This window comes from Glycine max, chromosome 18 (assembly GCF_000004515.6).
Source record: "Glycine max cultivar Williams 82 chromosome 18, Glycine_max_v4.0, whole genome shotgun sequence".
NCBI lineage: Eukaryota > Viridiplantae > Streptophyta > Magnoliopsida > Fabales > Fabaceae > Glycine > Glycine max.
This window is the reverse complement of record NC_038254.2, coordinates 30,815,456-30,825,451: the sequence shown is the minus strand read 5'-3', so window position 1 is coordinate 30,825,451 and position 9,996 is coordinate 30,815,456. Positions and strand designations below refer to the sequence as shown.

The following is a 9,996-nucleotide window of genomic DNA, read 5'->3' as shown; positions in this document are numbered from 1 at the left end:
TGGAGGAGCCTCAACTGTTTGCTGTTTCTAGGGTTGTTGCTGTTGTTGCTGCTGGATTGGTGGAGGAACGTATGGTCTGCTTGGGCCAGCAACATTTTGAAAATAAGGTTGTTGTTGTTGTTGCTGCTGTTGTGAAGGATTCGACCATCTAAGGTTGGGATGATCCCTCCACCCAGGATTGTACCTGTTGCTGGAGAGGTCATAATTGTTCTGTTGTGGCTGATTTTGCTGCTGAGGTTGAGGAGGTTTGTTGTAGATGTTTGCAGCATAAGCTTCAGGCTGTTCAATTGCTTTAGATTGTTGCACAGAAGGGCAAAGGTCTGTGTGGTGATCGACAGAGGAGCATAAACCACAGAGTCTGGCGATAGGTGCATATTTTTTATTCATGGCCAGTTGGGTTACCAGGTTAACCAAGGCATCTAGTTTACCTTCAAGCTTCTTAGTCTCAGCTGATGAAGATGATATCGTGGCTACTTCATGCACTCCTCTAATGACAATAACATCTTTTCTGGCACTAAATTGCTGGGAGTTTGAAGCCATCTTCTCAATTAAATTTTTGGCTTCAGCAGGGGTCATGTCTCCAAGGGCTCCACCACTGGCAGCATCTATCATTCTTATCTCCATGTTACTGAGTCCTTCATAAAAATATTGGAGGAGAAGCTGCTCAGAAATCTGGTGGTGAGGGCAACTGGCAAATAGTTTCTTGAATCTCTCCCAGTATTCATATAAGCTCTCTCCACTGAGTTGTCTAATGCCCCAAATATCCTTTCTAATGGTCGTGGTCCTGGAAGTAGGGAAAAAAATTTCTAAGAATACTCTCTTGAGGTCATCCCAGCTCGTGATGAACCTTGGAGCAAGGTAATATAGCCAGTCCTTTGCCACTCCCTCTAAAGAATGAGGAAAGGCCTTCAGAAATATGTGATCCTCCTGGACATCTGGTGGTTTCATGGTGGAGCAGACAATATGGAATTCTTTCAGATGCTTGTGTGGGTCTTCACCTGGAAGGCCATGAAACTTTGGAAGCAAATGAATCAGTCTAGTTTTAAGAACATATGGGACATCCTCATCAGGGTAATGGATGCACAAGCTTTCGTAGGTGAAATCAGGTGCATCCATTTCCCGTAGAGTCCTCTGACGGGGTGGAGGTTGTGCCATGTTCTCAGAATGTTCAAAATCAGAATGTTCAAAACTATAATGCTCAAAATCACCAATAACAGAATGCTCAAAAGGTACTAAATGATGTCTAACTAATCTATGAAATTTCATATCTATCTTAGGATCAAAGGGTTGTAAGTCAGATGGATTGCCTCTAGTCATACACTATATTCAACATGCACAACTAGTTGCCTTCTTATGCAAGTAACAGTGTAGGTTTGAACTACAGCTACCCTCAAATGATATCCAAATGACTTGAAATTTTGTGAGCAACCTTATAAAATGATGAGAAGATAGCACAAAAAATTTCAAACGAAAATTCAAAGTCTAACTATATAAGCCAAAATGATAAGTTAAGAAAAATAAGAGAATAATACTTGCAAAATAAAAAACTTTTGACAGAATCACAATTTTTGGAAGAAGGAGACCTCAACCAGCCAACAGAAGGCTGCCATGGCATGGGAAATTTTTTTCTACCCCAAATACATATATAATGATAGTCATTCTGATACCCGGAGCCAAAGTTATGGTCGTTTGAAGTTTTGACAAAAATCAAATTTGCTATTTTTTTGGAACTTTCAAATCTGACCAAACTAAGGGCTCGAACTATTTTTCCCACAAAATATGGATCAAAAGAAGTGACCACAAAAAAATTCAGCCAAAAATAACAACTCTAGCTACCAAAACAAAAAATCCTAATTAATTCAGCAAAAGTGGTCTCTAAAATCCGTCGCTAAGGGATTTCCACTACTACCCAGTTTTCCAGTTCAACAAAAGTGGTCGCTGAATCCATCGCAAAGCACTATTCACATCAAACACAAAACTGAAACAGGAGAAGCACTATTTCCCGGCAACGGCGCCAAATTTGATTGAGGTCGTACCCGAATCAAATAAACTTTAAAATGCAGTAACTAGGAAGTGATCCTAGGTCGTTTCCCAACGAGCAATGATAAACCAAATGTTCATAACAGATAGTAATAAAATAGTAACGAATTGGGGGGGGGGGTTGTTTGCTTTTGTAAATTAAACAACGAATAGATGTGAATTATAAAATATAAGACTTAAATCATGTTGCTTCCCTTTGCTTCACAAGCAAGTCTCTTATCCTAGGTTACGAGAGTTTATCCTTTATCAGTTCAACCACTTAATCCAACCCTAAATTAAATTACTAAGCGAAATTTAACATAAGGAATTCATTATGTGATTAAGCAACACATACACCAATTAATCATAAACGATCATTAAGCATGAACGTAATTAAGCGCAGAGACAATTAATCAAGCACTAAGCATGCATGAATTAATAGCAACAAATTCAGAGTAATTAGTGAAGAGGAAAAACTGAACAAAATTTAACAGTAATAATAGAACCTCAAAGACAACTATGTTTCATCCTCAAGAGAAAGCAACACTGGAGACTTAGCCTTCCATTAATCAATAGAGAACGAAATTATAGATTGAAGAACAGAATTTTATTTCTAAAACGAAAAGTCAAAACTGGAATTGCAAAACAAAAAAGTGTCTAAGAAAAGCCTAAAACTAAAAATGAAAACAGGAGAGAGAGAAGAGAGAGAGAGAGGGAGAGAAGGGCCTAAACTAGAACCTTGGTGTTGTTATATAGTTTTCCAGCCCCAAAGCTTACAAATCTGTTTTAAATCCAAGCCCATAAATAAAATAAAATCAAATCTAGATAAGATAAGATAAGATCTTGATGAAATAATATCTAGATGAGATCAAATCTAAATAATATCTAGATAAGATAAAGTCTAGATAAGATAAAATTTTGTAGAATAAAATAGTCTACCCTCTTCAAGTCCAAGCCTAATTCTGGATTCAAGCCCAATGCTTCATTAATTCCTGAAATTAGATTAAAAACATCAAATTAGCTGAATGAGCCCAAATAATAAAACTGCCTAATTAATTTGACAGTTAAGACTAATCAGTAATTAAAATGGTGCAAAAAGGGTTAAGAAATAGGAGAAAATAATGGCACATCACCAACCATACATAAAGAGCAGGCATACAACAGACAATTCTTGCACCGCTCTTTTCGCATCTTAGTTCAAATGTGTCATATGCATCGACCAAAACAACAATGACTGAGCTTTCCTTGCTGTGATGATAAGAAAGAAAAGCGTCGATCGCTGCTAAATCTACTAGCCCGTCTACATTTGGAAAGAGTATGGTCCGAAACACCAACAGTGCTAATATATCAATGAACAAGGTCCACTCTCCTTGATCTACCATAGCTTCTGCCTTCTCCTCCAAGCACTTCCTTGGTAACCCTACCACCCCATTCCTATTTTGCTTCACTCGGTCTAACTCTTGTGCCGAGATCTTCACCACTTTTGCTACTCTTGCCATGGGAGGGTAGAATCTGGAAAAAAGATATATGGCTTCCTTCCTCCTAGCGGGCATCCCAAGATCCCTTCAAACTCTTCTATGGTTGGAACCAACTGAAAGTCCCCAAACATGAAGCATCTGAGCGACTGGTCATAGTATTGAGCGAGGGATGATGCAATGGCTTCAAAGGACACTTCTATCAAGGCCAAATCCCAGATTTTCCCATATGCCTTGCTGAAGGCTTGACATAGAAGTTGATCCATCCGCTGCCCTAGCTCTCACAAGCTGGCTAGTTCTAGGCTCTTGACTTTGACATGATAGAACCTTTTTTTTTAAAAGAGGGCACTTGGTTCGACCCCGTGTTTGCTAGAATGAAAATTCTGGTGACCAATACTTCAACACCCTATCACAGAGGAGGTATGATGAATGCATCATGGCATGTTTATGCTTTGCATGACAACATACATTTATCTACGGATACAAGAGCCCAGAAGTCCATCCCTTCTTACCCACAATGCGTTGGGTATCATGGCTCGTTTGCAGTCATTACCATGGTGCCCAACACATGCAATTAAGAAAGCGATGTAGACCTTCCGACTTCCCATGACAAAGATGACAAAACAAATGCAATGCATGAGTGATGACACCACATGAGTATGCATGCACGAGAGCATGTGGTTGGTAGCACAAAGAGAACATGCTAAATGAATGAGCATGATAACGTAATGATTTAATGCCAAAATACCGTGTGTGAACATAATAACATGGTGAATACAGGAATGATGCACACAATCACGATGTCATAAAGATATGCATGGACAAGTCAAGGAAACAAAACATAGTGTGTTTGTTCCGTGTCCCTAAATTAGGAACCTAATGGAAAGAGTTAAAGGTTTGCTATTTAGTGACAACTCCCAAAGGTGTTCGCACATAACTTTCAAAGGTTTCTAGAGATATCATCTTTTTTTATATCAAACATTTTAGCGGTAGGGACTACCAGCAACAACATATCATCAAAGAGAAAAACTCTAGATGAGGCTTCACTGTCATGAAGCGAGTCAGAGACCCAGCATGACCACAAATCAACCTCTACTTGCTATGTCTCCACAGACCCGGGTATAAGGCCCAACAACTCACTGTGTATGCTGTGGCGTCCCTAAATAATGACTGGTTTAATAATAATGATTTAAATAACAAAACCACAGGAAATTTTTCTTTTCTTTTTCTTTTTCATTTCTTTCTCTTTTTCACAGTAATTAAGTTCAAAAGGAAAATCATCACTATAGAGTCCTGAATGGCCAATTCACAACTCTATTCGGAGTTGTAACATCCTGGAAATTTCTACCCGGAATTTTTGGAAACGATGTATTTTGAATGATTATATATATAAGTATTATTCAGTGTATATGCATATATGTTCTTGGTTAGAGTAGGAATAGCGGGGGCATGATACGTGGGTTAGACTAATTAAGGAAGATAAGTCCATAACTGGGAGGTTATGAGTTAATTCCTAATTAATTAGTTAAAACTCATCGTTTTGCATGCAACTTAGAATTTAACGAAACCAACCTCTGAACCACGCTCGGGGTTTTATTCTGAGCGTTTTGATATATATATTGTTTGCTTTCGAAAACTGGCCCCGACGGACGCAGAGAAACGCGAGAAACTGGAATCAGAGAAATGACACGCAAACCGAGGCAGGATTTTAGCTTTTCAAAGGTCAGATTTTCTCACTTTTGTGACTGAGTATGGGTCACAGTCAAAAAGAGAAAGTGGGCCCTTTTTGCTCCAATCAAATGGAGACATGTGGCATTGCTTGAATAAAATAATAAGAAAAGAGGAAAAAGCCTTTAAAAACCAAAAAGCAACTCTCTCTCTCTCTTCACTCAGCAGAAAATTGCAGAAGCCTTCTCTCTCCCTCTCCCTCACGTTGCCTTTCTTTCTCCCTCATTCTCCATTGAAGCTCCACATAAAGCTCCAACCTTTGGTGCTCATTTCTGCTCCAAATCGCGAAAGGAGAGCATTTTCGGGGTCGTGAAGTGCGTGGCTACGAGTGGGACTTCGAAATTTCAGGTTTGGGTGGACTTCTTTCTCCTTTGATTTTCGTGGGTATGGGGTTTTGGGAGATATGATGGGTAGTCTTGCTAGGTTTCTGCTGTATGATGATTATTTGTGAAGGCATTTGCTGAAAACTTGTTGAAATTGCCATGTTTGGATGAGTTAAACATACCCATTCTGTTTTAGGGTTTTCGTGATGATGTTTGTGATGTTTATATGCTGAAATTGCTGATGGAAATCTGTTAGAGACGAAGGGTAGAACTAACTTAGGGTTAGAAAGTGAGAATGTGGTGTTATGAGTGGAAAAAGAGTGAGGCTTTGAGAGTGGGAAGGCTAAGTCTGAATTCTGTGGTAAATGGAGGTTAAAGTGAGTTAATACTAGCTTGAAATGTCATTTAGGACTTGGGAGAAAGCTTGGACTGTGCTAGAGAGAAAAACAAATGATCAAAGTGAATCAAGAGCCATTTCTAGGGCAAATTTGGGTGTTGAAGAGTCAAATTTTGATTCGGTGAGATTTTAGGTGTAAATCCAGTTTGAACAAGTCTAAATAGATGTTATGGACTGGTGTGAGGTGAGAGTTTGCTTCAAATTTTTCTCATTCTAAATTTCACTTTTCAAACCTTGAAAATCCATTAAAATGAGGGGTTTTGGACACCTAGATTTTGTGTTGCTGTGGTTTGAAGCTTGACTTTGGTTTAGACATGATTGGTACATGATTTGGGACTTGTAGGATTTGATTTGGGCAAGATTGGTTGAAGGGAAGTGTGATTTTCGAAATCTGCACTTATGCAGAATTTTTGCTGTGAAATTGTGCAGCAGAATCTTGAACAAGTGCAGAAAAATGCTTGTGTGTGGTTGGCTGTGGAAAGTCTAGTGCAGAATGAGTTCTGGATGTTTGCTAGTAGATCCCAACGGTCACAATGTAGGCTTATGTACTAGAGACTTCCAGTAAAATTTTCGAGTCGATCCAACGGTTAACGAATTGGATCGAAGGAATTGTTACTGGGGTCTTTAAGCGAGAAAAAGCTGTGATTTTGGTTGGTGTTTGAGCAGAGTTTTCTGCCTTTGCTCTGTTTTGCTTGGCTGTGATAGCTTGTGCTGTTTGAATGTTGTTCTGCTTGGATGTTGTGGAAGCTTGAGAGGATTGATGGGGACCCGGTGTTGAGAGAAACGAGGATATGGGCTACGTGGGAGTACGTGAGCTCAGTTGGAGGTGGGCAACAGGGGATGGTGGGTTTATGCGCGCATTGTGGATGTGGAAAACTTGTTGTGCACCATCGCCCGACCGCCACCTAGTACCACATGTGATGGGTACCCCATAATCCTACAAGCTTGAGATGAGGAAGTGTTGAAGGGTGAAACTTCCTGCTTTTATTGTTGACCACAGAGTGGTACCTGGAGATATGTCGCGGGGGTCAGGAGACCTTGGGGACATCAGGTGGGGTGCTATTGCCCAAAACCAAGCTTGACCAATCCCGACCCAACCCGGGCATAGTCGGTCAGTGAGAACCTGTGATGTACCTAAGCAGGCGAGCTCCTGGCAGTCAACAGATAAAAGGAACAAAGACCACAAAGCAAGGAGGCTTGTGGTGGCTGGCCAGCTGTGAATTTTGTGTGATATGTGGATTATGGCCTCTGGTAATCGATTACCAAGGGTGGGTAATCGATTACAAGGCTTAAAAATGAAGACAGGGGGCTAAGATGGTCTCTGGTAATCGATTACCAGGGGATGTAATCGATTACCAGGCTTGAAAACGAAGTCAGGAAGCTAAGGGAGCCTCTGGTAATCGATTACCAGCCTGTGTAATCGATTACACAGAGGGATGGGTCACTGGTAATCGATTACCAGGTATGTGTAATCGATTACACAGTGCATTTTTGCATATTTCATGTCCTGAGGCTATGTAATTCAAGTTTAGCCTCTGGTAATTGATTACCAAGGCTGTGTAATCGATTACCAGAGATGAAAAGCCTTAAAATACCCCTTTTAATTGCATGTAGTGGTTATGAGATGCATTGTGTGGCGGCATAGCTAGATTCTTGTGAAAGAGTCTACCCCTTTCTTTTCTTCCTTGTAGATCGTGATGGCGGCGCAGCTAATCCGTGATCGAGTAGAGATGGAGTGCTTAGAGGGAGCTTGGGAGACCCTCGAAGGCAACACGAGGTGCCGATTTCGGGGCACCATTCGATTCATGGCTACTTCTTTGGTGCATCCAGATGAACCTGCACGGACGCTTCAGCGCACGGTGGAGTGGACAGCTCCTTGGATTAGTTTTGTGTATTTTTGAGGGTGGGTGTATCTAGAACTGACTGTTAGGTTTACTCTTTTGTTTTTGTATGGGTAGACCTGATGTATAGGAATTTGATGATTGTACACTTGTGGCTGAAGCCACCACTATGGACACCTTTGCTCTGGATGACACTATGTATTTTGTAAAACTCCCATATTTTGGACAGCTTTAAATGATGAATGCGTTTATGATCGATCTTGTTATTTGAAAAGAAAGCATTAGCAAATTTATTTGTAAAAGAGTTTATCGACTGTATTTTATTCTTTTATTTTCATGTGACGACCTAAAGTAATGGCTGGTACATTCTTCCTTTTGAAACAACAAAATAGTTTAGAGATTATGAGCGGTAAGAAAGAAATGACTCCGAATAGAGTTGTGAACTGGCCATTCAGGACTCTGTAGTGAGGATTTTCCTTCTAAACCTAGTTATGGTGAAAGAAGAAAGAAATGAAAAAGAAAAAGAAGAAAAAAAAATTTACCATGGTTTTTGTTATTTAAATTATTACTATTAAACCAGTCATTAATTTAGGGACGCCACAGGAGTCATTTCTTTCTGATCCCACATAACATTTAAAATATGTTGCTCTTTCAAAAATAAAAGTATGCCAGCCATTACTTTAGGTCGTCACGTGAAAATAATAAAATAAAATACGGTCGGTGAAATCTCTTTAAAATAAAGTTTGTTACTGATTTCTTTTCAAATAACAGATTAAACATAAGTACATTCATCATTTAAAGCTGTCCAAAATATGGGAGTTTTGCAAAATACAGTGTCATCTAGAGCAAAGGTGTCCAATGTGGTGGCTTCAGCCACATGTATACATTTATCAAATTCCTATACAATAGGTCTACCCATACAAAAACAAAAGAGTAAACCTAACTGTCAGTACTAGATACACCCACCCTCAAAAAGTATATAAAACTAGTCTAAGGAGCTGCCTACTATGATGGAGAGCCTCCACTAGTCGCCATCTCTCCAGGGCCGCTCTCCTCCATAGAGTCTGCCTCAAATGCCGACATGACGTCCTCGGGAGAATCCACCTCAGGGAGTGGGTCCTCATCACCCTCTAGAAAGTCAAGAGCATCCATAGCAGGCTCAGGAGGTAGCTCCTCTGGGTCCTCCTTAGGGTCTTCCTCGGATGACGTCACCTCGATCACTTGGATTGGCTCCACTAGACGATATGGAGTAGGTGTAGGTAATATCCATTCCACAGTGCGCTGGCGCGTGCGTGCTGGTTCCTCTGGATGTACCGACGAAGTAGCCGTGAGTCGGATCGTGCCACGGAATTGGCACCTCGCATTGCCTTCGAGGGTCTCCCAAACTCCCTCTAGGCACTCCATCTCCACTCGGTCATGGATGAACTGCACTGCCATCACGATCTACAAGAAATAAAAGAAAGGGGTAGACTCTTTCACGAGAGATCTAACTACGATAGCAACACAAAGCGTCCCATAACCACTACATGCAATTAAAAGGTATGCCTCAAGGCTTTTCATCTCTGGTAATCGATTACACAGCCTTGTTAATCGATTACCAGAGGCCGAACTCGAATTACACAACTTCAGAACATGAAAACCTGCAATATGCACTGTGTAATCGATTACACATAACTGGTAATCGATTACCAGTGGCCTGTTACTCTGTGATGCAATCCTACCCCGCAAGGGCATTGGATAGAAAAACTCCAAGTAGATTGGGCCAAAGATGCAAGAGAAGGCCCTAGGGTTCTTATGAGCCTTAGGGTACATTTCGGGCCCATGGGCTAAGTACGAGCCCGCTTATATTTGTAAATATTAGATTAAGGTTTTATTATTTTTGGGACTTGTATTTAGGGCTCCATAATGTAGGTAGGGTACCCTAGAAATATAGGATTTTTCAGCCCTTGTATTTTAGGGCACCTAGACTAGTTTTTGTATTAGGGGTAGTTATGTAATTTCACATGCACTAAGTGAATATTTGATGTGTGTGGTTGGAAATAAATTTAATTGAATTGGTAGAAGCCCAATCCAATTAAATTTTAGAGGGGGAGGTGAGCATTTGCTTACTACACCCCATTGCCACATCATATAGTCACACTTTGTGCATGTCCTTCATGCTTTTCATGCCTCATGACACCTAAGCAAACTTAGTGGAGAATCTTGGAATTGAT

General features: G+C 40.4%; 1 non-coding gene across 1 annotated transcript; it reads left to right on the top strand.

Moving 5' to 3' along the window:
* The first annotated feature begins 670 nt into the window (after positions 1–670).
* Positions 671–777, top strand: LOC113000323 (small nucleolar RNA R71). The gene has a single exon (XR_003265613.1). It is a non-coding gene; the product is annotated as a small nucleolar RNA R71 (small nucleolar RNA).
* Positions 778–9,996: the final 9,219 nt, after the last annotated feature.